The sequence below is a fragment of the Solanum lycopersicum genome, chromosome 8 (assembly GCF_036512215.1).
Source record: "Solanum lycopersicum chromosome 8, SLM_r2.1".
In the NCBI taxonomy this organism is placed as follows: Eukaryota; Viridiplantae; Streptophyta; class Magnoliopsida; order Solanales; family Solanaceae; genus Solanum; species Solanum lycopersicum.
The window spans coordinates 36263766-36290691 of NC_090807.1; the positions used below are offsets into that span (position 1 = coordinate 36263766).

Consider the following 26926-nt stretch of genomic DNA (forward strand, 5'->3'; position numbering starts at 1 on the left):
TACTAGCACAAAGAAAAGATATATTCATGTTAAAATTAGAATTAGATTGTCTTGAAATATGAGTTACAGCATAATATAATACATAGATTATAATGAATAAAGAAGAATTTGCAGTAGACGAAAAAACATACGAAAATCAAGACGGAATGATAATAAAAATAATATTTTCAAATCTAGGAAGAAGATATAAAAAAATTGGAAATAATTTATACTTAATGTTAGAAAAAGAAACGGCAAAATTAGAAGATAGTTTAACACCTATGATAAGAATAACAAAAGAAAACGAAGAAATAGACAAATCAAGAGAAATTGAAAAAATAAAAATACAAGCAAAACAAGAAGTACAACAATTAGAAGAAATAAAAAATACAAGAATAAGTGAATTAGAAAAAGAATTAGCTAGGTTAAAATTATTATATGAAAATAAGCAAAAACAAAAGGAAAAAGATAAAGAGCTTGAATTAACTAATGAAATAAAAGAAATGGAACAAAAATTAAATGAAGATATTGAGGTAAATGAAGTAAATGAAATAGATGAAAATGAAAATGACCAAAAATCAGAAATAAGTGACATAAGTGAAACATATACAAAAATCTTAAAACAGACAAATAAACAAAAAAAATTAGAAATAAACACAGGAGATATGAATAGACCTAGTACGTCAAGAGTCAAAACCCTAGATAATAGTCCCAGAAATAGCCCTACAAGTAGTGCTAGGTGGACACCACCAACTTATTATACAGAAAGTTATCAACAATCAGATAGAAATAATGCAATATGGAACAGTAGATTAAATAAAAATTGGATACCGAAACCAATAAGTGAACAATATAATTTCTTAGATTTAGATTGCGTCACAGACATAAATAAAGCAATATTACTATGGACAGGAAATATATCCAAGCAGTTAATAGATAACAAAATAGAAACAACAAAAACACCAAGATATATAGAAAGAACATTCACAGGAACGACAAAATTATGGATAGAAAATCTACCCCAGAAAGTTTAGAAGTACTTAGAAATGATAAGAAAATGGATGGATCCCCATCAGCAACAAATATAGATATACTAGACAAATATGAATCAGCAATAAGAAATGAATTTGGAGGTATGACCACGGATATAAGAGAACAAAATAGGGAAAAAATAATAAATAGACAACTTATGACAAAATTAGCTATATGTAAAATGTGTTATATAGAAGAATATACTTGTGCATTCAAAGAATACTATTACAAATCTAAATACAATTTAGACGAAGCAAAAGAAATAAAAAAACAATATTTTACAAAATTACCAGAACCATTTAGCACAAAAATAATAAAGGATTAGAATAATGAAGGAATGGTAGATACTTTAGGAGCTAGAATAAAATTTCTATCTCAATGGTTTACACAATTATGCGAAAACCAAAAAGAAAAATTAAAAATGGAAAAAGTACTAAATAAAAATTTATCATGTTGTAAAAATAAAATGGCACCACAGTTTGGGTGTACAAATAAGAAACAAAAATCTAGAAGATATAAAAATTATAGAAAAAATAAAACTAAGTATAAATATAAACAACCAAGACGAAGGTATTATGTAAAAAACTATAAAATAAAAAGACTATATAGACCAAAAAGAAAGATACCCCAATGTACATGTTATAATTGCGGAAAGATAGGACACATAGCTAAAGACTGTAAATTACAAAAAAATCCAAAAAGAAAACAAATTGCAGAAATAGTTATAGGTAATGACGAATATATGCAAATAGAATACATAGACTATGAATTAAGTGAAAACGATAGTATATATGAAGTATCAGATATAGAAACTGAAAATGGAGAAGAAAAACTAGATAATGAAATAGAAGAAGAGGAAGAAATATAATGTCTGAAAATGAAATAATATCTAAAGAGAATTATGAAGATGAAGAATCATCACACCAAAAAATCATATTTGATAATACACTTTTTGAACAAATAAAAGGACTCTTACTCTATACATATGACTGATATTCAGCCAACAATAATAACTCTTATTCAACTATTTGTTTTCCGCATTCAAAGATTTGTATTTCTCTTTAGTTGGACATAGCTCAGACAGTAATTCAGCCTTAGAAGAAGTTCCACCTCTCATGTACTTTGTCTTTACTCCACCCCCAAGACGAGCTATGTTATAAGCAGCAGTTGTAGTAAACTTTCAAAAGTAGAAAGACTGCAGAAAAATGAGATATCAGTCAACCATCATATCCTGTATTATTTGTGACACACGTAATGCAACAATGAATCAGCTTTTCTTTGAATGTAATATCACCAAGAGCTTGTGGTTCAAAATGATCAGCTGGATAGGTGAATTAAGAGTGGTAGGTGCAGGGAGAAGTCGTCTGGGCAACAAAATGCGCAAAAAAAAAAAACTCAGGAAAAGGGAGCATCTTCAGTTGTATGTTGCGATGGTAGCTACTGTAAAATAGAGGGAAAGAAACATGAAGAGATAGCGTCATTTCAGTTTTTATATATGAGAAATTTCCATTTTATTTGATGTGTTGAATATTTGTTTACTTCTCGGATGTATTGCTCAACCAGATCCAAAGATTGAAAAAGTGAAGTCTCAGGTGAAATTTTTCCTTTCGATGTCACCAACTTAAGCCCTCGTCCTCGTCCACTTCCAATTTCCCCTGGTGCGACAAATTAGTATCTCATAGTACTCTTTGTAACTGATTCATCCTCATTTTTGGTCTTCACATTAAACCTGCATGAAAGATATCAAAACTATCACTTTTTGAACTTTCAATATGCAACACCACATGAGGTCATTTGCATCAATACTATCTCGTTTGACATCTTCTATTAGTTTCAAAACCAAACCAATATATAACTTTTACACTTTTCAAGTTCTAACTTACAACATCCACTTTTCTGTCGTGCTCTTTTAGACTTTAAAGTTGTATATAGTTCACATATAATTCATGATGGATTTCTCAACTTCAATGCAACTCTCTTTATATTATCTCTAAATAGTGTTCTACCTAATTGAGTTGTTAGTGCCTCTTTCAAAGGGAAAGAAACATGAAAACGAGCAGAAGCTATTATAAAAAAGAGATGATGCAAATGGCCACCAACTATAAAACTGAATCTTTGCAAAACAAAAAAAACCAATCAGCAGCTATAATTCAAGAAACTATTACACAAAAAAAACTGATGCAAATGACCAGAACCTATTAAACTGAATCTGTCTTAAAAATGACCAGTATTACATAAAAGAGTTGATGCCAATTTCCAGCAATTATAAAACTTAATCTTTCTAAGAAAAACTTAAGCATCTATAAATCAAACAACAAGATCTATAACTCGAACAACATAAACAACAAATCAACTTTAAAGAAACAGAAAAACTCGCCGAAGTAGATGCATACCTGAGACTCGATTGAATAGAAGATATAATTTGAGTTGAGATGCTGCTAGGCCTCTGCTTTTTATAAACTAAGGTAATATAGCTGAAACACTAGGACATGCGCTTTTGTTTGCTGCTACAGGCCTATTCTTTCTCTGTTTTTAAAAAATACAGATTTTTAGTTGAGAGTATAGGCTGAGATGTGCAAGTAGATCGATTTTAGAAAAAATGTTGGTAGGGTAGTCTGATTCTCACAATGAGTTTTGGAAAACAACTTTAAAACTAAAACTATAAAACTACTCTAGATTTCACTTTGTTTGAAATCTAGTCCCTTGTGTTGTCGTATATAAAACATAATCAATTTTATTACTACAAGATGATAAAGACTTCAATATAAAAAATCTTTGTGCTTTATAATCATCAACTAATCAAACAAAAATCAAATATCCATTCATAAATGGAACTTTGGTGGCCATTGAAGAAGGGAAATCAGGAAGCAGAGAATAACAATAGTCGCAGGGGTTCTCTTAGTTATTTTTCAAAAAGAAAAAAGCTTTAATTTATGGGTTATCTGACTTTTCGAACACACAATATGATACAAACTTGAATAGACTTCAACAAATCAAACCATCAATTAGAATCTGAACTCAATAAAACTAGAAAACTTGGGAAAAGTTGAACGGCGTAGCAGCGAAACAAATAAAAAGAAAATTTTTTTACCAGAATTTTGTAGTAGAGACTAGAAAACAGAAATGTTGATGATCAATAGAGAGGCTTTTGGGAAGAGCTAGATAACCCTCGGCAGAACTTGCACTTGATCTAAATGAAAAAGAAATGGCGTGTGTTCTTGGGAATGCCTAAAGGGAAAGTTAAAACCCTTGGGTATTGAGAAAACAGAGTGTTTCTTTTGACGCCTAAATTTTCAGGAAAAAAAAGTGTGTTTTATTAAAAACTTTAAGGATCGTTTGGCAGAGGGTATTAAAAAAAATAATACATGCATTAGGTGTGTGTATTAGTAATATATTGTTTGTTACATTTTTTTTGGTCATGTATAACTAATACAAGCATTAGTTATACACAATATTATGTATTAAGTTGTGTATTACTAATACCAAGAAATTTTAGGTATTAGTAATACATAGCATTTTTACACTTGCATTAGATTATGCAATTACAAAAATACCCTCAAAGCCCTTTAAAAAAACATTTTCCATAGTACTTGTTTCATCTTCTCTTTCATCTTCTCTGTACGTTGTCAATGAAAATTCAAGAGTAATTTTTCTTCCTTTTGCTCAATCAAACATTGTTTGCTCATCTTCATAAGGTTAGTACTCTTATCTTTCATTAAAATTTGTATTTTTCAACATCTCTTTCTTCATTTTTATTTTCTCTCTCTTTGCTCATAGTTTTGAGCTTTAGTAGGGGCGATCCAAGCTTTAACATTCCAGAATAATCTGGATTATCATTTTTTTTGAATCTATATCAGTTTTTTTTTACTGATTTTATCATTTTTGTTGTTGGATTTTGATTAATTTAATTTAATTTTTGTTGATAAAGGTCAGCTGATGTTGGTGAATTTGTGCTTTTTTTCTGCGATCTCGATTGGTGAAGTTGAGAAAATTTGGAACATTGGTGAATGGGTGGGGAATTTGTGTGAAGTTTTGTAGAGGTTTTTGGGTGTGTGAAAAATGAAAAATCTTTGAATTTTTAGTTTTTTTTTTGTTGGATTGGAGTATTAATTTGAATGGTTTCTGGTTGGAGTAGAGATGGAAGGAAGGGGATAGGTTTAGGGTTTGATGGTGGAGTAGAAATGATGGAGGAAACTGAGCTTGAAAAAGAAGAAGAATAGGAAGAAATAATGTTTTAGCAAAGAATTTTTTTTTTGATGTTTTAGCAAAGAACCTTGTTGGAAAGAAAGTATATAAAGAAATAAAGTGTAAAGGGTATTTTTGTAAACATACACTTTTAAATATAAATTATGCAAGATTTGTTTTTTCTAATACATCAAACCAAACAGTATATAAGAAATAATGCAGACATAACTAATGCAAGTATTACTAATGCAAGCACTAGTAATGCAAGTATTACTAATACACCATATTTTGCATTGTTCTTATACACTCTACCAAACGACCCCTTAGAGTTGTTTTGGTGGTATGGTCTCCAACTAACTGTCTCAATAACAATTGGGACTAGTTATTAATATTTTTTGGGACCAGCTTTCGTACCTTCGCAAAAGGATATCGCTTTTAGGACCGAAAATATATTATCATCCCAATATGTATACTTTTAGCGACGAGATTATTAGCTCGTCCCTAAATGTTGATCATAAATAAGTCTTTTTCTTGCATTGTAATCTCCCACCAAAACTATATTACTTTATTATATGAGTAAGGTTGAGTTTGTTATTACATTTCATTAACAAATTGAGTTTTTATTTATTGTTTTAAATTCATTGTATAAATTGAACTATTATTTTGCTTTTACACTTCATTTGACTTGAGTTATTCATGAGTTAAGTAAAGCCACAATAAGTGTTTCTTTTAGATTCCTTTAAAGCTTATGTTATCTTTAGATTTTCGCTCGCATACTCATACATTTAATGTATTGATGTCATTTGGCCTTCTTCATCTTATAATGTAGACACAGGTAGCCAGGATAACATCCAGCGCCTCGTTGATCCAGTGAAGCACTTAGATTCAATTGGTCAACCTTATTGCTTTCTAAAGGGCTCCTTTTAACATTGTTTTCTAGTATTCTGTTGTTAGGATGATAAGGGATCTTGTCCCGACATCCCTCCTTGTTTTAGAGGCTTCATATAGAGTTATTAGTTCAGTTATTTTTAAATCGTTTTTCAAATGTTAAGGCTTTAGTTTCCACTTTGGTGAAGTTGAATGTTTGATTCTTGAACGTTCTAAGTTATTAATAGTTTAGTAGAGATGCATTGACTCCTTGTATTATTCTCTTTAACTGAGTAAGTTAATTAGGCAAAGGATTTGCTGGTTCTCGAGAGCTAGTTCCAGCTAGGGTGTAAGCTTGATGCATGTCAAACATGGTTTCAGGGACCATAAAGTACTGAATATTTCGTCGTGTGTTGTGATACATCTAGAGTTCTTTTGGGTTGTGTGTTAATGTAGAATTGAAAGTTATAGCTTATTTCTCTAGAGTCTTGCTAGTTGAAAGTTCGTGAGAAGAACTACCAAACCCATTATGTAGAATTGGCTACTATAGTATTTTGTTTGAAGATATGGCATCATTATTTGTAAGGTGTTCATGTAGATATATTCACTAATCACAACAATCTTTAGTATATGTTTACTCATAAAGAGCTTAATCTCACACAAATATTGTGGTTAGAGTTACTCAAGTATTATCCCATGAGTATTCTTTACCACCCACCTAAGGTTAATGTTGTTGTTGATGCCTTGAATAGGTTGTCATGGGTAGTACCACCCCTTTTGATGAAGAAAAGAAATAACTAGCAAAGGATGTGCACAGACCTGCACGCGTGGGAGTTCGCCTAATGGATTACTAAGAAGGAGGAGTAGTGGTGATGAATGGGGTTGAGTCTTCATTCGTGGCAGAGGTGAAAGAAAAGAAAGATCAATATCCTATTTTCTTGAGTTGAAGGCAAATGATCATAAGCAAAAAAGAAGAAAATTTTCTTTTGAACAAGGGGGAGATGGCGTATTATGTTATCAAAAATGTTTTCTTTACTAAGGGTGGATGAACTCCAAGTGAGGATCATGGAGGAAATTCATAGCTCCAGACATTCCATTAATCTGAGTTCCATGAAGATGTATTGTGATTTGAGAGAGGTGTAATGGTGGAGTAGTATGAACAAGGGCATTGCAGAGTTCGTTGCTATATGACCAGATTTCCAACAAGAAAAGGTAGAGCATCAAAAGCCCAGTGGCTTGGATCATAATATAAAACTTCCCAAATGGATGTGGGAGATGATTAATATTGACTTCATTAAAGGTTTATAAAGATCTCATAGGCAACACAGTTCTGTTTTGGCGATAGAATGACTAAATCAACCCACTTTTTGCAGGTAAAGACTACACATTCAATAGAGGTTTATGCCAAGTTATTTATTTATGAGGTAGTAAAACTTAATGAAGTTCCGGTCTCCATTTTATGACATAAGTGCGAAATTTACTCCAATGTTTTTGAAGTCCTTCCTAAAAGGCTTAGATTCAAAGGTGAACTTAAGTATTGGCTTTCAACCTCAGACAAATGGGCAAGCATAACGTACTATCCCAATCTTAGAGGATATGTTTAGGCGAATGTGGTTGACAATAAAAGGTAATAGGGATTATTACATACCTCTTTATTGAATTTTCTTACAACAATACTTACCACTCTAGCATCCAAATGACTCCTTATGAAGATATTCATGGGAGAAGATGTAGATTTTCTATGGGATAGTTGGAAGTTAGTGAAGATAGGTTCATAGTATGAGATTTAGTTCATCAAGCTATGGAAAAGATGCAATTGATTTATGAGAGTGGGAAAACAACACAAAGTCGTCAGAAATCCTAATTTGATGTTAGGAGAAGCTAGTTAGGATTCAAAGTATAAGATTGGGTCTACTTGAAAGTTTCACAGTTGAAGAGTGTTATGAGATTTTGTAAGAAGAGGAGTCTTAGTCCCCCGGTATATTATCTCTTACGAAATATCAAAAAGAGATTGTAATGTAGCTTATAAGTTGGAGGTACCACAATAGTTAGCTACAATTCATCTGTTATTTCACATCTTCATGTTTAAGAGGTGCATGAGCGATCCTTCATTGACCATACCAACGGAAAAATATTAGCATCAAGGATAGCTTATCTAATGAGAAGATATCTGTTCACAATCTAAATCGTCATGTTTGCAAGCTGAGAATAAAAGAGGTAGCATCAGCCAAAGTACTTTGGACGAATCAGTTTGTTGAGGATGCTACTTGGGAAACTGAGGAACATAGGAAGAAAACATATTCACATCTCTTTTAATGAAGAGAAATTTCATGCCAATGTACTAATTCTCTTATTAGTACCGTTTAATTTATAAATTTTTATGTTGTTTGCGCATTACTTGTTAGGTGCTTTATTTGAATGTCAGTTGTTACTCCCTCAGCCTACTAAGTGTAATCTCATTCGAGGAAGAATGTTCCCAATGAGGAGATATTATAGTATCCTGGTAATTGAATGAAATTGAAAGAGTTAGAATTGGAAATAATCATTTTAGGAAAGAATAATAAATGTGGAAATTGATTAAGTTATTTTATGTTTGGGTTTATTGTTAACTTCAAATGACCATAAATACTATCTCAGGATAACTTAGGTGTTCTTCAAACAATGTTGGAAATATCTTGGACTTATCCTTCCAACGCCACTAAGTGTGCACAATTTTGAGTTCGTAGAGTGAGATATGCCTATTTGAAGTTGGGTTGTTTGAATAAGAAAATTCTAAACAGGATTTTTGAAGGAAGTTATGGCCTTTTACATTCCCCATGAAGTAATTGCTTTTTTTTTATAATTAATTGGGGTCGAAACTGATAGGATTCAGTTTACGATTTTATGATATTGAGTTAGGATTTTAGAGAAGATAAAAGAGGTGATGGAGCAAGAATTGTCATGTTCTTCAAGAATCGCTTATGGATTTTGTCAAAGGGTGATCTCTATGAGGTATGTGTCATGCCCCGAGCCTACACACTAGGTGTTATTGTCACACTACGTCCATTACTAGCCTCGAGAGGACCCTTGGCCTGGATTATTTAACTCAGCAGAAGACTATCTCCATAAAACAATGTCATATAATAATTTAAAGAAATATAATCTTGCCAAATTGACAACTTAAGTATCTTGGAAAAAGATCATCAATACAAAGATAAAAGACTCATAACTAAATGTTTGACCATCTATTAAAAAATAATATTTTACTAAGTTGGATATTCGGATAGACCCCACAACATTCTATAAAATAAATACTAAAAGCGAATAAAAGTGTCCTCTAGAATACAAAGAGGCTCACCACTGTCTCTTAGTGCTCAAGTGGATCAACGAGGCGCTGATCCTTGTTACCTATGTCTGCATCGTAAGACGATTTTGGACAACTGGCATTAGTACATCAAAAATACAAGTATGCGAGTTAGAATGCAAATAACAACTTAAGCTTAAAATAGAGTAAGAGGGAACACTTACATTGGCTCTGCACAACTCAAGATTAACTTAGCTCAATATAAAGTAGAAAGACACATGGAGTATATATAAAGCATGTCAAACAATGTAAACAACTTAGTTCGTTAAAGAAATGCAATAACAAAGTTAATATGACTTATTTATGAAGTAATATAGTTTATGTGGAAGATTCTCTAACCCACAAACATCGTAATGAGCCTAAGTGATAGTACAACGTCTTACCTCATTCTACAAGAGGACCGTCCTATGCATTTGCCATCAGTATAGCACTTGAACTACTAAGTGGATCCACTACTTTATGGTAACACTAAAACAAAAACAACTTTTAGTGACATTAAATATTGACATTAATAAAGAGTTTTAAAGTCTTTTCAAACATTAGTTAAATCCCATTAGAACCAATGTCGCTAAAGGCTTTAGGGACATATACAAAGAGTGTCAATTGCCACTAAAAATACATATTTTTAGTGTAAAAAGCACTAATGAATCATATAAAAAGTATGACCCTTCTTCTGTTCATGTTGGCTACATGGTTTATGGGGGCTTGAGTTCGTATAAACTCACATCCCTATTTCGGTGCTCAATACTACTCCCAAAAATACTTAGTTCATATATTTTTGATACAACTTCTTCTCTAGTTTGAGATAATTGGTCAAACATAGCTTTAAAATCTCACTTGGAAATTATAGTTTTTTGTTATTATAACTAGACCAAAGTTTCTTTTGGAAGTCTCAACTTCCTTTCTTGCTCAAAATTTGGAAAACATTTGTAACTCTTAGGGAATACTTAGTTTCTTATAACTTTTGAGAAATGATATCCACTTTTTACTCTTTGCTTAATTTTCAAGTTGAGACTTAAAACAAAGTTAAAACACTAGTTAAGACTCTTGGAAACTTTAGTAACTTACTCTGATTTGCTTCTTAACTTCTTTTATTTTGATTGTAATTTTGGACTTAGCTCTTGACTCTACTTGGATAGAATTATGGATTTAAGGTTATGATTCTCATTTTTGGTGATTCCCATGTGTTCAGAAATTATTGAAAGTAGTTAGAATCACTAGAATGTGTTAATACACTTTTCAAAGGGCTCAAACAAGCTAAGCTATGAAAATTGGGCTAAAAATGTTAATTATGATGCATGTGGGGGCGCCGCACCAACCCGAAAGTTCTGGCCTCATTTTGGACACACTGGAGACGTGCCGTGCCGCCCCAACATTTCTTGCGCTATGGGATCACGACGCATCTTTCCCTCCCCATGTTCGTCTGACTAACTGTTCCTTTCGTTTTCGCAATGCTATGCCCTCTAAACTTCCATAGTTAATTCCCCAAACAATTATGATCATTTGTGTCCTCAATACACAATAGATTTAACTAAAAAAAACACGAGTCAATTTGACACTAGGAATTCAACAACTCCATCAACAACAAATCAACAATGTTCTTCAAGAACCTCACTTTTATCATTCAACCAATTCAAAAATCACTGAATTGAAACAAGTTTGATGTGTGGGTGAATACCCAACACTAAATCATCTCAACTACTTTGATGGGGATCAGCCCCGATGAATTTCACTCGCAAAGCTTGACCTTCTTGGCGAAATCTTGACTTCCCTCCCTTTCTTTCTTATTTTCTCTCTTTTCCAAGCACTAAGCGTAATTCTAACTTTTCCAATCTGATCTAAGACTTGTTTTTACCCCATTAAAACCCTAAAATGAAATAGGAAATTGATTGGTTAAAAGACTAGTTTTCCTTTCCATAATTCTGGATTGAGACTTTTCTCAATCCAACAACATAACTTTCGAGTAGATTCCCAAGTAGATTCTTCAAAAATTTCGATCCTCTATAAGACATTGACTGATGTGACCTCCTTTGTTCTCAACTTCTTAATTTGGCGATCTAAAATCTTAAAGGGAACCTCCTCATAGAATAAGCTATCGTCAATAGCAACATTTTCAGTTGGTATAATCAATGAAGGAGCGTCCATGCACTTTTTCAACATAGATATGTGAAACACCGGAATAACTGCTGCTAACTCTTGTGGTAGCTCTAACTCATAAGCTAAATTGCCAATCATTGTGCCTATGGGATAAGGTCCAATATATCGGGGACTAAGTTTCTTTTTCTTACCGAACCTCTTAACACACTTTATGGGTGAAACCTTCAAGTATACTCAATTATCAACTTCGAACTCGAACGTCTCTCTCTTGAAATTTGTGCAGGATTTTTAAGGACTCTATGTCATTTTCTATCTCTCTTGAATCAACTTCGCCTTTTCCATAGCTTGGTGAACTATATCTGGTCCTATAAACCCTGCTTCACCTACGTCAAACGATCCAATAAGAGCTCTGCATCTTCTCCTACACAAAGATTCATACGGAGCCATTTAGATGATCGAGTGGTCACTGTTGTAAGGAAATTCAATGAGAGGTAGGTGATCATAAAAATTCCCTTTCAAATCAATCATGAAAACCCTCAAGATATATTCTAAGGTATGGATAGTACACTCTTTTTGCATATCTTTCTCAGGACGAAAAGAGATACGTAAGTTCGCTTTTGAACCAAAACCTTTCTTGAAGGATTCCAGAATTGTGCAGTAAATTGTGCACCTTTATCTAATATAATCAAAATTGGGACTCCATGAAGTATCATCACTCCTGAATGTATAACGTTGCATAATCCTCTGCCGAATGAGTAGTCTGTACCAGCAAAAAGTGGGCTAATATTTGTCATTTTATCGATATTCACCCAAATTAAATCATGTTGCCTCAGAGACCTTACTAACCTTGTGATGAAGTAAATATTAATCATCTCCCACTTCTATTCTGGAAGTTCTATATTCTATGTCAACCCTACAGGCCTTTGGTGCTCTACTTTCACTTGGAGGCAATTTAGGCACTTGACAACAAACTCAACACTGCCATTCTTCATACCTCCCCACCAATATACTTCTCCTAAATCGTGGTACACATTTGTGGAACCCAGATGAATGGAATATCTGGAGCTATGATCCTCCTCCATGTTCCTCTCTCGGAGCCCATACACCATTGGTACATATAACCTACCCTGATACTTCTACACACCATCTCCGCTTTACTTGAAAGCTAATACTTTTTATGAACATTTTCCTACAATTCAAGAAAAATTAGGTCTTGGTCTTGTTTTTCTTTTTCCTCTGACACTAGTGATGATTCAGCCTCATTAGTCACCACTATCCCTCCTTATGTGGAATCCATTAGTCTGACTCCTAGGCATGCAAGTTTATGCAAATCGTTGGCTAAGTACTTTTTTTCTTCCTCAATATGGGCGGTACTCCCCATAGATAACATGCTTAAATAATCAACAACCACATTAGCCTTACATGAGTGGTAAAGAATACTCATGTCATAATCTTTGAGTAATTCTAAGCATCTACTCTATGTGAGGTTGAGCTCTTTCTGGGTGAACACATATTGTACGCTCTTGTGATCTGTGAACATATAAACATGAATGCCATATAAGTTGTGCCAACATATCTTTAAAGCAAAAACTAAAGCAGCGAATTCTAAGTCATGGGTTGGATAATTCTTCTCATGTACCTTCAACTATATGGAGGCATAAGCTATAACTTAGCCATTCTATATAAACACACAACCCAAAACCTACCCTAGATGTATCAAAATACACCTAGAAACCTTGAGTACCTTTTGGTATGGTCAAAACTTGGGCAGTAGTCAACATCTTTTTCAATTCCTAAAATATTTTCTCACAAGCTTTACACTATTGAAACATAATTGTCTTCAAAGTCAACTTGGTCATAGGAGATGAAAAGATGAAAACCCTTCAACAAACTTTTCCTATAGTAGCCAGACAAACCCAAGAAACTCAAACATGGGTCTAGGCCTACTCTGAACTCCTTCTATATTTTGGGTATCCATTCTAATTCCATCAATGGACAATGTGTGGCCCAAGAATTTGACAGACTTAAGCCAAAACTCACATTTTAATAACTTAGCATATTACTCCTTATCTTCCAAAATCTGAAGGAATATTCTGAGGTGACTAACATGATATTATTCATTCCTTGAATAGATTAGTATGTCATCAATGAAGACGATAACAAACATATCTAGAAAAGGTTTGAAGACTCTATTCGTCAGATTCATGAATCTTGTGGGAGCATTGGTCAAACCAAAGGATATGCCCAAAAACTCACAGTGCCCATATTTGTCTCTGAATGCTATCTTTGGAAAATCACATTCCTTAACCTTTATCTGACGGTAACATGATATGAGATCAATTTTTGAGAAGCATGAAGCACCTTGAAGCTGGTTGAAATGATAATCAATTCTAGGAAGAGGATATTTATTCTTGATGGTAAACTTGCTCAATTGGTGGTATTCTATACACATCTAAAGGGAACCATCTTTCTTTCTCACAAACAAGACCAGAGAGCCCCAAATTGAGACACTTGGTTGAATGAAACCCTTATATAACAGATCTTTCAACTATTCTTTCAATTCTTTAAACACTGTTGGTTCCATTCTATATGGCGAAATATAGATAGGACAAGTATCTCAGATGATGTCTATGACGAAGTCTATTTCTCTCAAGAGGGATTTTGGTAGTTCATCAAGAAAGACATCTGGAAACTCTTTTACTATCAGAACTGACTAGATGGGAGGTACGTCAAAACTTGACTCGTTAACTCAAGCTAAGTGACAGATACAAACCTTCGAAACAAACTTTCTCGGTACGAAATGAAACAACCCTTAGGCACTACTGAACTGCTACTCCACTCTACAGTTGGATCAGTTGAAATTGTAACCTTGAAAACTTGAGTTCTACAATCTATTGACACATAAAAGACATTAAGCCACTACATCCCTAGAAAGACATCAATATCTACCACGTTTAACTCAACTAGGTCAGCCATGGTGTTCTTGTGATTGATTGAAATAGGAAAATCACGATAGAATCTTTCTTCTAGAATAGACTACTCAACATGTGTAGAAACACAGAAGGGTTCACAAAGTTTCTTACGAAGAATTTCAAAATTATTTGCAACATAAGGAGTTAAAAAAGAAAAACTTACCTGTGGGTCTATTTAGGCATAAACATCAAAAGTGAAGACTCTAATCATACAAGTGACAATATCTGGAGAATTCTCTTGTTCTTGGCGACTAGTGATTGCATAGAGACGGTTTGCCCCTCCGCCTGTACCGGAAGTAGCTCCTCTAGGTGCATCCCCTTCTGAGGGAGCAAGTGATTTAGACTGAACTCTGTTGCCCAGATTTCAACTACTTTGCTTATTCTTAGGACACTCTTTCATGAAATATCCCTCTTGCCCGCACTTGAAACAACCCGACTGTCCATCGCAACAGTTATCGGTGTGATTTCAACTACATCAACCACATATAGAAACCCTACTTCCTCCTTGTGCCACACTACCTTGGGAATCTTCTGGTCTAGCATTGAAGTTTGCAAATTCTGGACAATGTATCATATGTTTATAGGTGCAAGTGCACTAGCAGATAACAGTGCATGCCCTTTTTTTTCCTGAAAGGATGAACGGTTCATAATACCTTTTTGTAGGCAATACTCATCCCAGTCTAAAATTTCTTGCTTCTATATACTTCTATATCCCTCAACTTCTCCTCTTCAAGCTACTACACATAGACCATCAACCTGGTTATGTCCATGTCACCTATCAACATTACAACCCTGCCCTCATTGCTCGATGCACGACCCAAGCCAAAAATAAACAAGCTCACTCTTCTCCTCATGTCCTTAATAATTTTAGGAGCATAGTGGGATAATTAGGTGAACTTCAACCTATACTCATGCACACACAAAGAATCCTATTTCACCATAAAAAACTCTCGTACCTTAGCCTCTTTTGATTCAAGGGGAAAGAAACGCCCCAATAAAGCTTCTTAAAAACAGGCCCTACTCGGATGTGGGCATCCTAATCTCTACCCTCCTTCCACTGATCGGACCAATTCCTTACCACATTTTTATGTTGATATGCATCTAGCTCAACTCTTTCAGCATCTGAAACATGCATCACATCAAAACCCTTTTTCAGTTCCTCAAAATAATTATTCCGATCCTCAGTAGTGACCGAACTTGTGAAACTTGTAGCACTACTACAAAAAAGACTTTTAATGACAATTTTATAGCGGCAGTAAACTAATTTCCGAAAACATAAGTTTCATAGTCAAACATTACCGGCCAAAGAACAATTCCTGGGAATATGTATGCATTCACCAGCAACTAAACTAGTGGGCAAAAAAAGGTACTACCGTTGATAAAAAATCCTATTATTATTTCCATTTACCTCCTATTTCTCTCCAATTATTTAAAATATTTCTAGGTTCCCTCGCTTTCACACATTTAACACACTCATCAATATATACTCCAATCTCCAACAAAATTCACAAACACGATAACTAAATTATTTCTTCACCGACATCATAGTTCGTTTCAATCCCATGTCACCTATATATCAGTATTTCTTCCATAAAACCCTTAGAAGGATGTAAAATTAGCAATTGATCAGTGACGAGGCTTTTTAGGGTTTGCATTAGTTTGTGTTCTAGGTATTTCCCCATAATATACAATGTTTTGCAGATTTACTTTGGTCTCCATCACATGGGTTTTGTTTTTCCATCTTCCTCTTAAAAATTGATGAAATGTTTTATTTTGTTATATCTTATTGTAAAAAATACACACTTTTCTTCTATAGAATGTAAATGGTGCCCTAATACTGAAGATTTCTCATTTACTATGTTCTATTTGTGTTCGACAGAAATTTCTCATGAATAACATCTATTTTCTTTAGAATTTTGTGCTCAAATTTTTTTTCGGAAATGAAAGTTCCTCAATTATTGCCCAAAAAATAAGCAACCGATAATATTTTTGTCCCAATCATTAGACCAATGAGATACCACTATCAAGGTAACTTTCAATTATCTAGTTTACAATATTATTTTTTTAGGCGCAATTTGGGTGAGTTTTTCTGTTTTATAGTTGCGATTTAAATGTATTCCCTTTATTTTGTTGTACTTCTGTGCATTTTCTATAGTTCTATAATTATTTGTGGGTGCATATGTTTCAAAGTTGTTAACATGGAGATAAGTCTTCATTCAATGGAATTTGTTAACATTCTCATACAAGCAATTGAATCATTATTTAAATTCATGTGTAAGTACATCACTAATTGTATACTGTTTTAATTATTCACTAATTATATATCTTCTTGTAAGATCTTAACACCTCTAATTGCATGCAATCTTTTGAGTTTTTATTGGTTAAAAGTGTCTTAGTTTATTTGACTAGCCATAGAGGGTAATTTGATCATGTACTTAACTATCCAAGAGTAAATTGGCTTACTTGTATTTCTTGAGTTGGTTTTTTTGACCTATTTTCCCCCCTAATTTTAAGTTCTTTTAATAGATTATTCTCACAGCTATATTGTCGATTGATAAGTATTTTTGGAACGTTCCTATGTAGAAGAGAGCAGCTCGATATTCCATTTTTAGTGCAGTTTATACTATCATGAGTAGAAAGTCAGAATGCTTCTCATATATCTAAGGGTTAAGAATGTTCTTAATTTGTGAGTGGCATGGTCTACTAACATGCATAGACCAATAATCTTATGCAAAACAAAACATTTAGCAAAATCTTGTTGTCACAATGCCTTTGATTTATGTAATATATTCTCCATTATCCATTGTTTGGTGTCATACTGCTTTTAATTGATTTTTATCATTTTCTTTTGTTTGATGGCATACTTCAACTTGTCCATTAGAATAATATTTTTTAACTTTGGTTTATAAGGCATGTGACATTTGCTTGGCAAATTAAAGTGTGTGAACAATCATGAGCTGAGTGAATTACCGTATTCTCATTTCTTCCTCAAGGACTGCGTGGATAACTGGCTAAAAATCAACAACACAGGTCCCTTTTGCAAAACTGAGGTGGGTGAGACCCTGTGTGCTCTCTTACTGAAGCCAATACATAATTGCGTCCGAGTTCAGGTTTTCAAGTTGCCACTCCGTCCACATGCTAGTACGTAGATGCATTTTTTAACGAAATATTAGTTACCTGCATACATTTTTCATTTTCTTCTATCAGTCTTCTGATTTCTTTTGGGCCAAATATTGTTAGCTTGCTAAATTTGTGTACAATTTCTGCTGCAAAACATTTGAGGTGATAAGATTCCTCAGTTTGTTGGTAGAAAATGAGCTATCATTGGTATCTTTTCCACTGTATTATTTATGTGATAATTTGGTGTGCGATGCAAATAAGTAAACACATGATGGTATTAGCAATTAAACATATGTAGTTGATGTCATAAGATTTGCTAATTCTTAACATCCATGCACGCTTAAGATGTATTATAATGTAGTAGTATTTCAGTTGTATTCCTTGAATTACATTCATTAATCTTTTTCTTTTTTATTCAAAAGTTTGCATTCAGTAGTTAGAGTACTTGGAAACTTTTATTTTAATTTTCTTGCGATAAAGTAAGTTTCTCGTAAGGTAGAGGAAAGGTTCGTTGATGATTTATCTATTATAAAATATGTCTGAAGTGATAAACATCAAGCTAACCAATGCTTAAAATTTAATAGTTGCCTGCAACTATTGCCTCTCAGATATCCTTTCATGTTTAATTCAATCATCTATTTGTTTATGGAGAATGTTTTAGTTATAGCTAACTTATTGTTGCCTGCAATAAGTTTTCTTGATGTACGTCTTCATTGTTCACTGATTTCTTCTACCAAAGGTCGCAGGTTCATTCTCCTTTATTTTGTTTTTTACTATAAAACATAATTGAGATCTTCTATCGTTAGATATAAAGTTTCTTCATAATGTATAAATGATTGTTCTTTTAGGTATGTTTAGTACAATTCTTTTCAAAGTTACATGTTTTGTTGTCCTTGCATATGAATTGAGGTTGTTAGTTGTGCTTGTGCAGTTGTGATTGTAGAAGGTCAAAACCATAAATCGTCCCTGCAATGCTATATATTCTCAATGATCGATAAATGTATAGTATCACAATTCAATGGTGTATTAGAATAATCTTCAAAGCCTCAGAGGTTCCAATACTAGTGCTCTGTCCACTCTGACAATCTATTGCATTATTGTCTTAGTTGCGCAATCTCTTCACTTTCTATGCCACATTCGTGTTTGATTTTCTAGAGTATATCAGATTCTCCAGAAAACTACACTAGATTTGGAGAATGCTACACGTACCCATTGAAATTTTTGAAGAGTCTAAGCAAGATAGAAATGTTGTTCTCTTGTGCTCCTACTTATTCATTCTTTACTTAGTTGGCTTTCTGTTTCTTTTATACTGTTAATGTCTTCTTGTGAACTTCTCAATCTTTAATCTTTAGATCCTCTGCTATTGTTCAAAGTAAAAGAATTAGATTTTTTTTAAAAAACTACATTTAAAAATGATGCCCTTGGTCTAAATTTAACTTATAACAATAGTTTAAATATGTTAAATGCTAATTGCTAATTCCAATGATGTAAAAAATGTTATACAATCAAGTTATTTAGGATAGAGGGCCAATATAAAGATGTGCGTGGTCGCCTGTTAGTGGGACATGCAAGGGCTAGCCTCATACCCTCTTGTCTTTATTTAGTAGTAGTATTTAATGATAGCTTAGTTTTTCTTTCTTTGATGTCTTTTTGCTATCTGTAGCTTGATATTTTCCATCATTATTTTTGTTCCTGTAACTCTTTCCCATATAGTGTCGCTTTTGGAGCAGAAGTTTTTGGGCAACCACATTTTGCAGACAGATGCACATGAGATAAGACTCACTCGTGAGATTATATTTTGACACCACCTATAGTGAAACTCATTTACGCTTAAGTCTATGAACCTTAGAACATTTTCTAACATGTTGTTCCTTTTGGTTTGAGTTCCAGAAACACTTCTCTTCGGTAATTGATGAAAAATCTATTTTTATGTTGGTTAGTGTTTGGTAATTTAATCTTATCTTTTTAAATATAACTTAGTTTATAGTGAATAAATATGATTTGTAAAGATAATTTGTATATGTACAACAACTATGCTTATGTAAAACTCTAATTTAACTGTTATAGATTCAAATATGGAACGCAAAGTAGGACAAGTTCTTTCCAGATTTCGTATTACGAAATCATGTATGGGCAACTATTAGGTGTTGCAATGATATCTTTTTGTAAAAATATATTTTGCGGTGATTCATGATTGTTCTCACCTTAAGAGATGTACTTACATCATTCATAAAGGATACACAGTCATATTTTGCCATTTTCCTTTCCAAATATAGGTCGCGACATGAGGTACCAGGCTGACCAGAATTACTGTTTTAAGAGCATACTCGTATTAGTATAGGATAAGCTTACTTTGATGATAATCCTATTTTACATCGACATTACTAAGCTACTAAGAATTTAATATGTTATTTCATATCAATTTTAAGGATGTATATACATGTGAACAAATTGAGGATCTTGATACGTTTGTCAGTGTACGGTTTCAACTTCTAAAGTTGTGTTGGACTATTTCTATGATAAAGCATTGAGATATGTGTATAAACTTGTACATGTACTATTTTTACATGCTGGTATATCTGAAAGTTTATCTTGGTACCTTGGTTACCTCTTGTTGCCATATTATTGTCATGTTGTTATCCTTCAAGACATTAAAAAATTTGTGTTACTCGCCCACTTGCACGGATTGTTTGATCACTTGTCACTCTTATTGAGACCTTGTACTTCTTGTGGGTGTGACTTTGTCATTATTGATATGTCTCTTTATTCGAATAGTTTACACCTTGACCCTGGGTTCTTAGTGCGTCTAAAGATTGGAAGTTGCCCATTATGATAAGAACTAGAAATCCATTTTTAATATGGTTGTTGGTTCTCTCAATTATTGGGCTTTGATCCTTCTTGATATCATTGACCCTTCTTGATACCTGCTTGTTATTAGTATGGCGACATGATGTATATATTGGGAGAACCTTGTTATTGGTTCTCTTGAAAATTGGTGCTATGAGCGTTCATGACATTTGGATCTCTAAATATCAAACGTTATACTCTTTATACATTGTTTACTTGATTTTTTTATGGCAATTTTGTTGCCTATGACTTGAAAAAGATAGCTTGGTGAATATGAGGGATTTAAACCAATAGTTTTGACAGCACTAAGATATATGCTCAGGATAGTAGTTTCAATCGTAGGGAAGGATCTAGGGGAGGCATAAAGTTGTCTATTGGAGATGGAGATTTTGAGAGCCTTAAGGAAGATCACATTTGGATAGAGGCATCTATATTTTGTATAAACCTTGGGACTTGTACACGATCTAATTGTTATATATTTACATGAAATTTAGAGGGATAATTTGACCATATTACCATTGGTTGTAACATAAGTAAGGCTATATTGTTAGTTCTATGGGGTGTGTAAGCCCAAATCTTGTAATTTATTAAATTTATTACTCCCTTTGACTTGGAACGGAGTTTAAGCAAATAAAGAAGACTTTTTAATCTTGTGATTCTAAATTACAGTTATGTTAAATTTACCAAAATGTCCTTTAATCTTGTGGATCTAAATTAAAGTTATGTCAAATGTACCAAAATGTCCTTTAATCTTGTGGTCTTAAACATGTGGAAAATTAAAGTTAAAGTGTTGCCAAGAAAGGAAAGGGGTCATTCCTTTTGAAACAGACTAAAAAAGAAACTGGGTTATTTTTGGAACGGAGGAAGTACTTGTTTTGAATGGTTGTGTAAAACATGAACCACCTAATTTGGGTACTTGAAAGTTGGTAAATTTTTTTTATGTCTCTTTTGTAGTGTGAGGATAATATATGAATGAAAATTTCGTAAGTTATTTACATAAGTTATTTTGGAAGGATTGTTCCACTACAAGTAAAAATTATGCGCAATATTGATTTGACATAAGATAAATGTAAAAAATGGGCAGGATGCACATCCTTAACTATTCCTTTTTTTATGATCCTAGTCCCTCTTCTAAATTGTAGTCAATGCGGACATAAAAAATCTCTTTAAAATATTGCAAGTGTTTAATTAAATTTCTTATTTAAGTGGTAGTATTGTTTCGAAAGGGTCACTAAAATATCAAACAAAAAAAGAGTTATGTTTTAAAAATATGAGCGCTAGGTATATCTTGGGAGTAGTATTCAGCCCCGATATCGGGATGCGAGTTCATAATGTCTCAAGTCTCCATAAACCATGTAGTCATCATGGGTACTAAAGGATCATACTTTTTAGCTTATTCTTTGGTGCTTTTATGCATCGACTAGTGGATCCACTTAGGTAAGGCATCTTATTTGATGGAAAAGTGTAGGATAATTCTAGCAGCATGGAAAGACGTACACCACTTAGGGTGTTAGTGGTAATTGTCGGTTAGAGAATATCCTACACAAACTATATTGCTTTATTATATGAGTAAAGTTATGTTTGTTATTACATTTGTGTAATAAGTTGAGTTGTTATTCAATGTTTTAAATGCTTTTTATAAATTGCAATATTATTATTGTTTTATACTACATTTGAGTTGAGTTATTCATCGGTTGAGTAAAGCCAAGGTATACGTTTCTTTCATATTCATTTTGAGCTTATGTTATATTTGGATTTCCCCTCACATACAGGTATCTTCAATGTACTAATGTCATTTGGCTTTCATTGTCTAATGATGTAGACACAAGTAACTAGGATGAGCATCTACTGCCTCGTAGATCTTGTTTGGCACTCAGAGATAACTGGTGAGCCTCTTTACTTTCCTGATGTATCATTTTTACATTGTTTTCTAGTATTTCAGTTGTTAGGAGGATCGAAGGTCTTCTTCCAACATCTCTCTTTGTTTTAAAGGCTTCATAAAATGTTAGTAGTTTAGTTTTCTTTACATTTATATTTCATATGTTAATGCTTGAGTTTCCACTTTGGCCAAGTTGAATGTTTGATCTCTAAATGTTGTAAGTTATTAAACAGTTAAGAAGAGATGGCATTGAATTCTTGCATTGTGATATAAGTCTTATGTTGAGTAATTAAGTCAGACCAAGGAGTCGCTCGGGTCCAACAATGGTTCTTGAGTTCCAGTCACGTCCATGGTGTAGGTTCAGGGCATGTCAGAAGGTAAAAAAGGTATAAGAATATTTGGAGAGTTGACTGAATTTCAGAGATAAGTGACGACGGTAAGTGTTTCGGATTGAGAGAAAGTAAGGTTTAATTTTTGTAATTATATATTATTTAAGGTAGAATTTTTAGTGGATCCGTGGTTTTTTGATAATATTTTGAAGGAAACATGGAACCTCCCATGGTGTGCCTGGCTAGACATGTATAGTGTGCTGCACCTAGACCCTATACATGGTTTGTTCTTGTGTCACATCTGGAAATACCCCCTATACGTAATCGGTGTCGTCGTCCTCTTTGAAGACTAAGACTAACCTCTTAGCTTACACCATAACATTCATAGGTCAAATTTAGCTGAAAATTTAAAACATTTCATTACTATTAATTGGAGGTTTACGTAGACCTCTACACACACACACATATATATATTGAGTATAAATAGACCCTTTGTATAAGCAGATTAATTAGTCTTCTACTTTTATTGCACATAGATATATACAATATAACATAGTCTTAAAATAGTCGTCTCATCTCATAACCATCTAGCAAGAGTATGTCAAATTGGCCCTAGCCCATACATCAATACAATCAGACCACATATAGGTCATACAATGTTAGTACTCAAATAAAAGTAAAGAACCATAAAAGTCTTAATAATAAAGTCAACATCATAGGCTTGATAGTGGCATTACCCTCTTAAAGTGAGGACCTACCCAACTTGGATGATCAAGAATTCCAAGTCTTCTTCAAAGTTGTCTCTAAAATCTCTTTTGACGACCGGAACCTAAATTATTGGGAAAATGAAGAAATGGGGTTACTACACCACTTTTACTAAGTATGAGTCCATATGCACAAATACTTTGAAATCATGCTAAGAAAAGAGATATTTCAATAAGTATGCACTTTTCATTAGAAACATTTATGCACATCACAAGAACAACAACATCAAGTCTTGTAAAGGCAACATGTATATCATATAATTGAAATAAGAGTCAAGTAACTTTATCCTCAAGTCATAAAAGCAACAAGAATGAATAAGAGTTTATTATTACATAAAAAATCAAGATAATTACCCATGAACCCCTATCAATCAACAAATTCAATGACCAAGCAAATCCCCATAACCTTACTCAATCAAGTAACCCAACAAAAATCATTACCAACATCCTACTTCACATAACATAGCATTTAAGAGTACATATCATCATACTTTAACAATGTAGACCAACAAATATTAATAAGTGAAACTACTCAACATATAATACTAAAAATGTTCAAGTTCATCATATACATATCATACACCTCATATTCATATACTTAAGAACATTCTCTTAAGACTTCCCTCAAGACTAACTAGTGCAATGTTTAGGTAGAGTCTCATACCCCTACCTAGAGTAAGCTAAACCCCTTGAGTTATCTAGTTAGATTTCATATGTTAATTCATTTTACATTTTGGTAACATCTATCCCTAGCTGACATAAACCACATGATCTAATGTGTAATCTGGTGTCATGGAATCCTATATCTAAAGAAGGCGGACTACTGCCAAGGTAGTACAAATACATGAACATAGCAACTATGTGGATCCAGTAGCTAGTATTCCTATGGGGGAAACATAGTTTAAGAACTAGGAGATATATTTAGGACCCTCTTTATGCTACATTCATTGTAGTCTCTAATCTCAAGAATACATTAATGATCCCACCTTCCCTATGTGGGAAACGACACTCCTCACTCTAGTTCACTCGGTGCTAAGCTAGAGTCCTTTTTTGAAATTTCTTTAATGTCTTTATTCATCATTATAGTTTATAATGTTAGGATCCAATTCACGCACACACACTAGATGAATGAAGAACACAAGAACTTTCAAGAGAAAGAGATGAGAGATCTAGAGAGAGAAAGAGAAAACCCAATTTTCATGGTAAAACCCCATGAATAAACTTCCACGGCGGTGAGGTATATTTATATTAATAAATTAGAGTATTTTTGGTTACAGAGAATAAATAGGAAAACCTAAAATAGAGAATCAATAGGAAAACCTAAAATAGAGAATAAATAGGAAAACCTAAAATTAATCAGGCTCCACTACCTAACAATTCTCCCACTTGGAGACTGACTCAGTCATCCAAAAAATACATTCTCAAAAACAAATCTCTTCATCATCAAAATCTTTATCGCACCGCAACATCTGTAGCAACAACTACAGAAGACCAACCGAGGTTTTACATAACCTCAGTTTCCCAACATCAACATATTTCGTTAGCATATATGCTGGGTTCTTTGCACCCTCTATCTTCTCCAAGCACATATCACTTTCCTCCACTGCCCTGCGAGTGAAATGGTATCGCCTTTTGATGTGCTTTTTCTTCGAATGATAGACTGGATTTTTCACCAACTGTATGGCACTCTGGCTATCTAAGCAAAGAATCTTCTCGCTCTGCTTCTTGCCCAATTCCTCAAGATAATCTGCCAGCCATATCATCTCTTTCCCAGCTTCGGCTATTGCCACACACTCAGCTTCAGTAGATGAAAGAGAAACAAACTTCTGAAGCCTGGACATCCAACTCACTGCTGTTCCACCTATGGTGTAAATGTACCCGGATGTACTCTTGCTCGAGTCAACATCCCCACCAACATCAGCATCCACAAAACCCTGTAGAGTCACCTTACCTTTGCCAAAACAAAGTGAAGTACTGGATGTTCCTCTCAGATATCTCAGAAGCCACTTCACAGCTTCCCAATGCTCTTTCCCAGGGTTCGCCATGTACCTGCTAACTACTCCCATTGCATGTGCTATATCAGGTCTAGTGCATACCATAGCATACATAAAACTACCAACTGCTGAAGCATATGGAACAAAATCCATGTGATCACGCTCTTCGGCAGTCTTGGGTGACTGCTCCTTTGAATATTTAAAGTAATTTTCCAATGGAGTAGTCCTGGGTTTAGCATCATCAACCCTGAATCTGCTCAGCACCTTCTCAATGTACAACTCCTGAGATAGATTTAAAGTGCCAGCAGATCTATCCCGAGAAATCTTCATCCCCAAAATCTATTTTGCTGGACCCAAATCTTTCATCTCAAACACTGCAGACAACCTTGTCTTCAGATTGTTAATCTCCCTCATACTAGATCCTGCAATTAACATATCATCCACATACAAGAGTAGAAAGACATATGAATCAGTGTATTTCTTGAAGTAACAACAAGGATCCTTTTCAGCTTTGCAGAATCCACTCTTGGTCATGAAGGAGTCAAACTTCTTGTACCACTTCCTTGGTGCTTGATTTAGTCCATACAAGCTCCTGGTGAGCTTGCACACCATGTGTTCCTTGCCTGGAACCACAAATCCTTCCGGTTGTTGCATATAGATCTCTTTGTCCAAATCTCTGTGTAAAAACGCTGTTTTTACATCCATTTGCTATAGATGCAAATTTTCCGATGCAACAATACTCAATAGAATTCGAATAGATATTAACTTCACAACAAGAGAGAATATTTCAGCATAATCAATACCTTTCCTTTGTGAATATCCTTTAACCACTAAACGAGCCTTGAACCTTCTTTTGCCATCTGGTTCAATCTTGATTTTGAACACCCATTGGTTCAGCAAAGCTCTCTTCCCTGCAGGTAACTCAGTCAACACCCATGTGTCATTCTTCTCAAGTGACCTCATCTCATCATCCATGGATTGCTCCCACTTGATCGAATCCTCCACCTGTAGGGTCTCATCAAAAGACTCTGGTTCCCCCTCATCAGTCAGCAATAGATAGTGTAATGAAGGTGAATACCTATCTGGTGCCCTGATGGATCTAGATGATCTCCTTAACACCTGCTGAGGTGTAACTTGCTCCACTTCAGATTCTTCAGTAGGAGTTGGTTGAGTATCTGCTTTGACATCTCTGGGGTTACTCTTCTCCAACTCAACCTCAACTCCCACTTACTTTGTAATCTCTAGAACCTTCTGCTCTCTGTCTTTGTACAAGACAGACTCATCAAATGTCACGTCACAATGTCTCAGGATCTTTCTGTTCTTGTCATCCCAAAACTTGTAACCAAACAAATCAGAACGATATCCTATGAAGTAACACTTTACAGCTTGGCATCAAGCTTGTCTCTCTTTTCTGGATCAACATGAACATAAGCATTGCAACTAAAAGTCCTCAAGTGTGAGTACTTGAGTTCTTTTCCTGTCCACACTTCCTCTGGAATCTTGAACCCTAAAGGAACT

The 26926-nt window shown here is 33.9% G+C and overlaps 2 long non-coding RNA genes across 2 annotated transcripts; one reads left to right on the top strand and one right to left on the bottom strand.

Moving 5' to 3' along the window:
• Nucleotides 1–2222: 2222 nt before the first annotated feature.
• Nucleotides 2223–4329, bottom strand: LOC101265458 (uncharacterized). Its single transcript, XR_182992.5, has 3 exons — nucleotides 4103–4329; nucleotides 3405–3537; nucleotides 2223–2740 (listed from the first exon to the last, which is right to left on the bottom strand). It is a non-coding gene; the product is annotated as an uncharacterized lncRNA (long non-coding RNA).
• Nucleotides 4330–4608: 279 nt separating this feature from the next.
• On the top strand, nucleotides 4609–5210 carry LOC138337636 (uncharacterized). Its single transcript, XR_011211006.1, has 2 exons — nucleotides 4609–4706; nucleotides 4940–5210. It is a non-coding gene; the product is annotated as an uncharacterized lncRNA (long non-coding RNA).
• Nucleotides 5211–26926: the final 21716 nt, after the last annotated feature.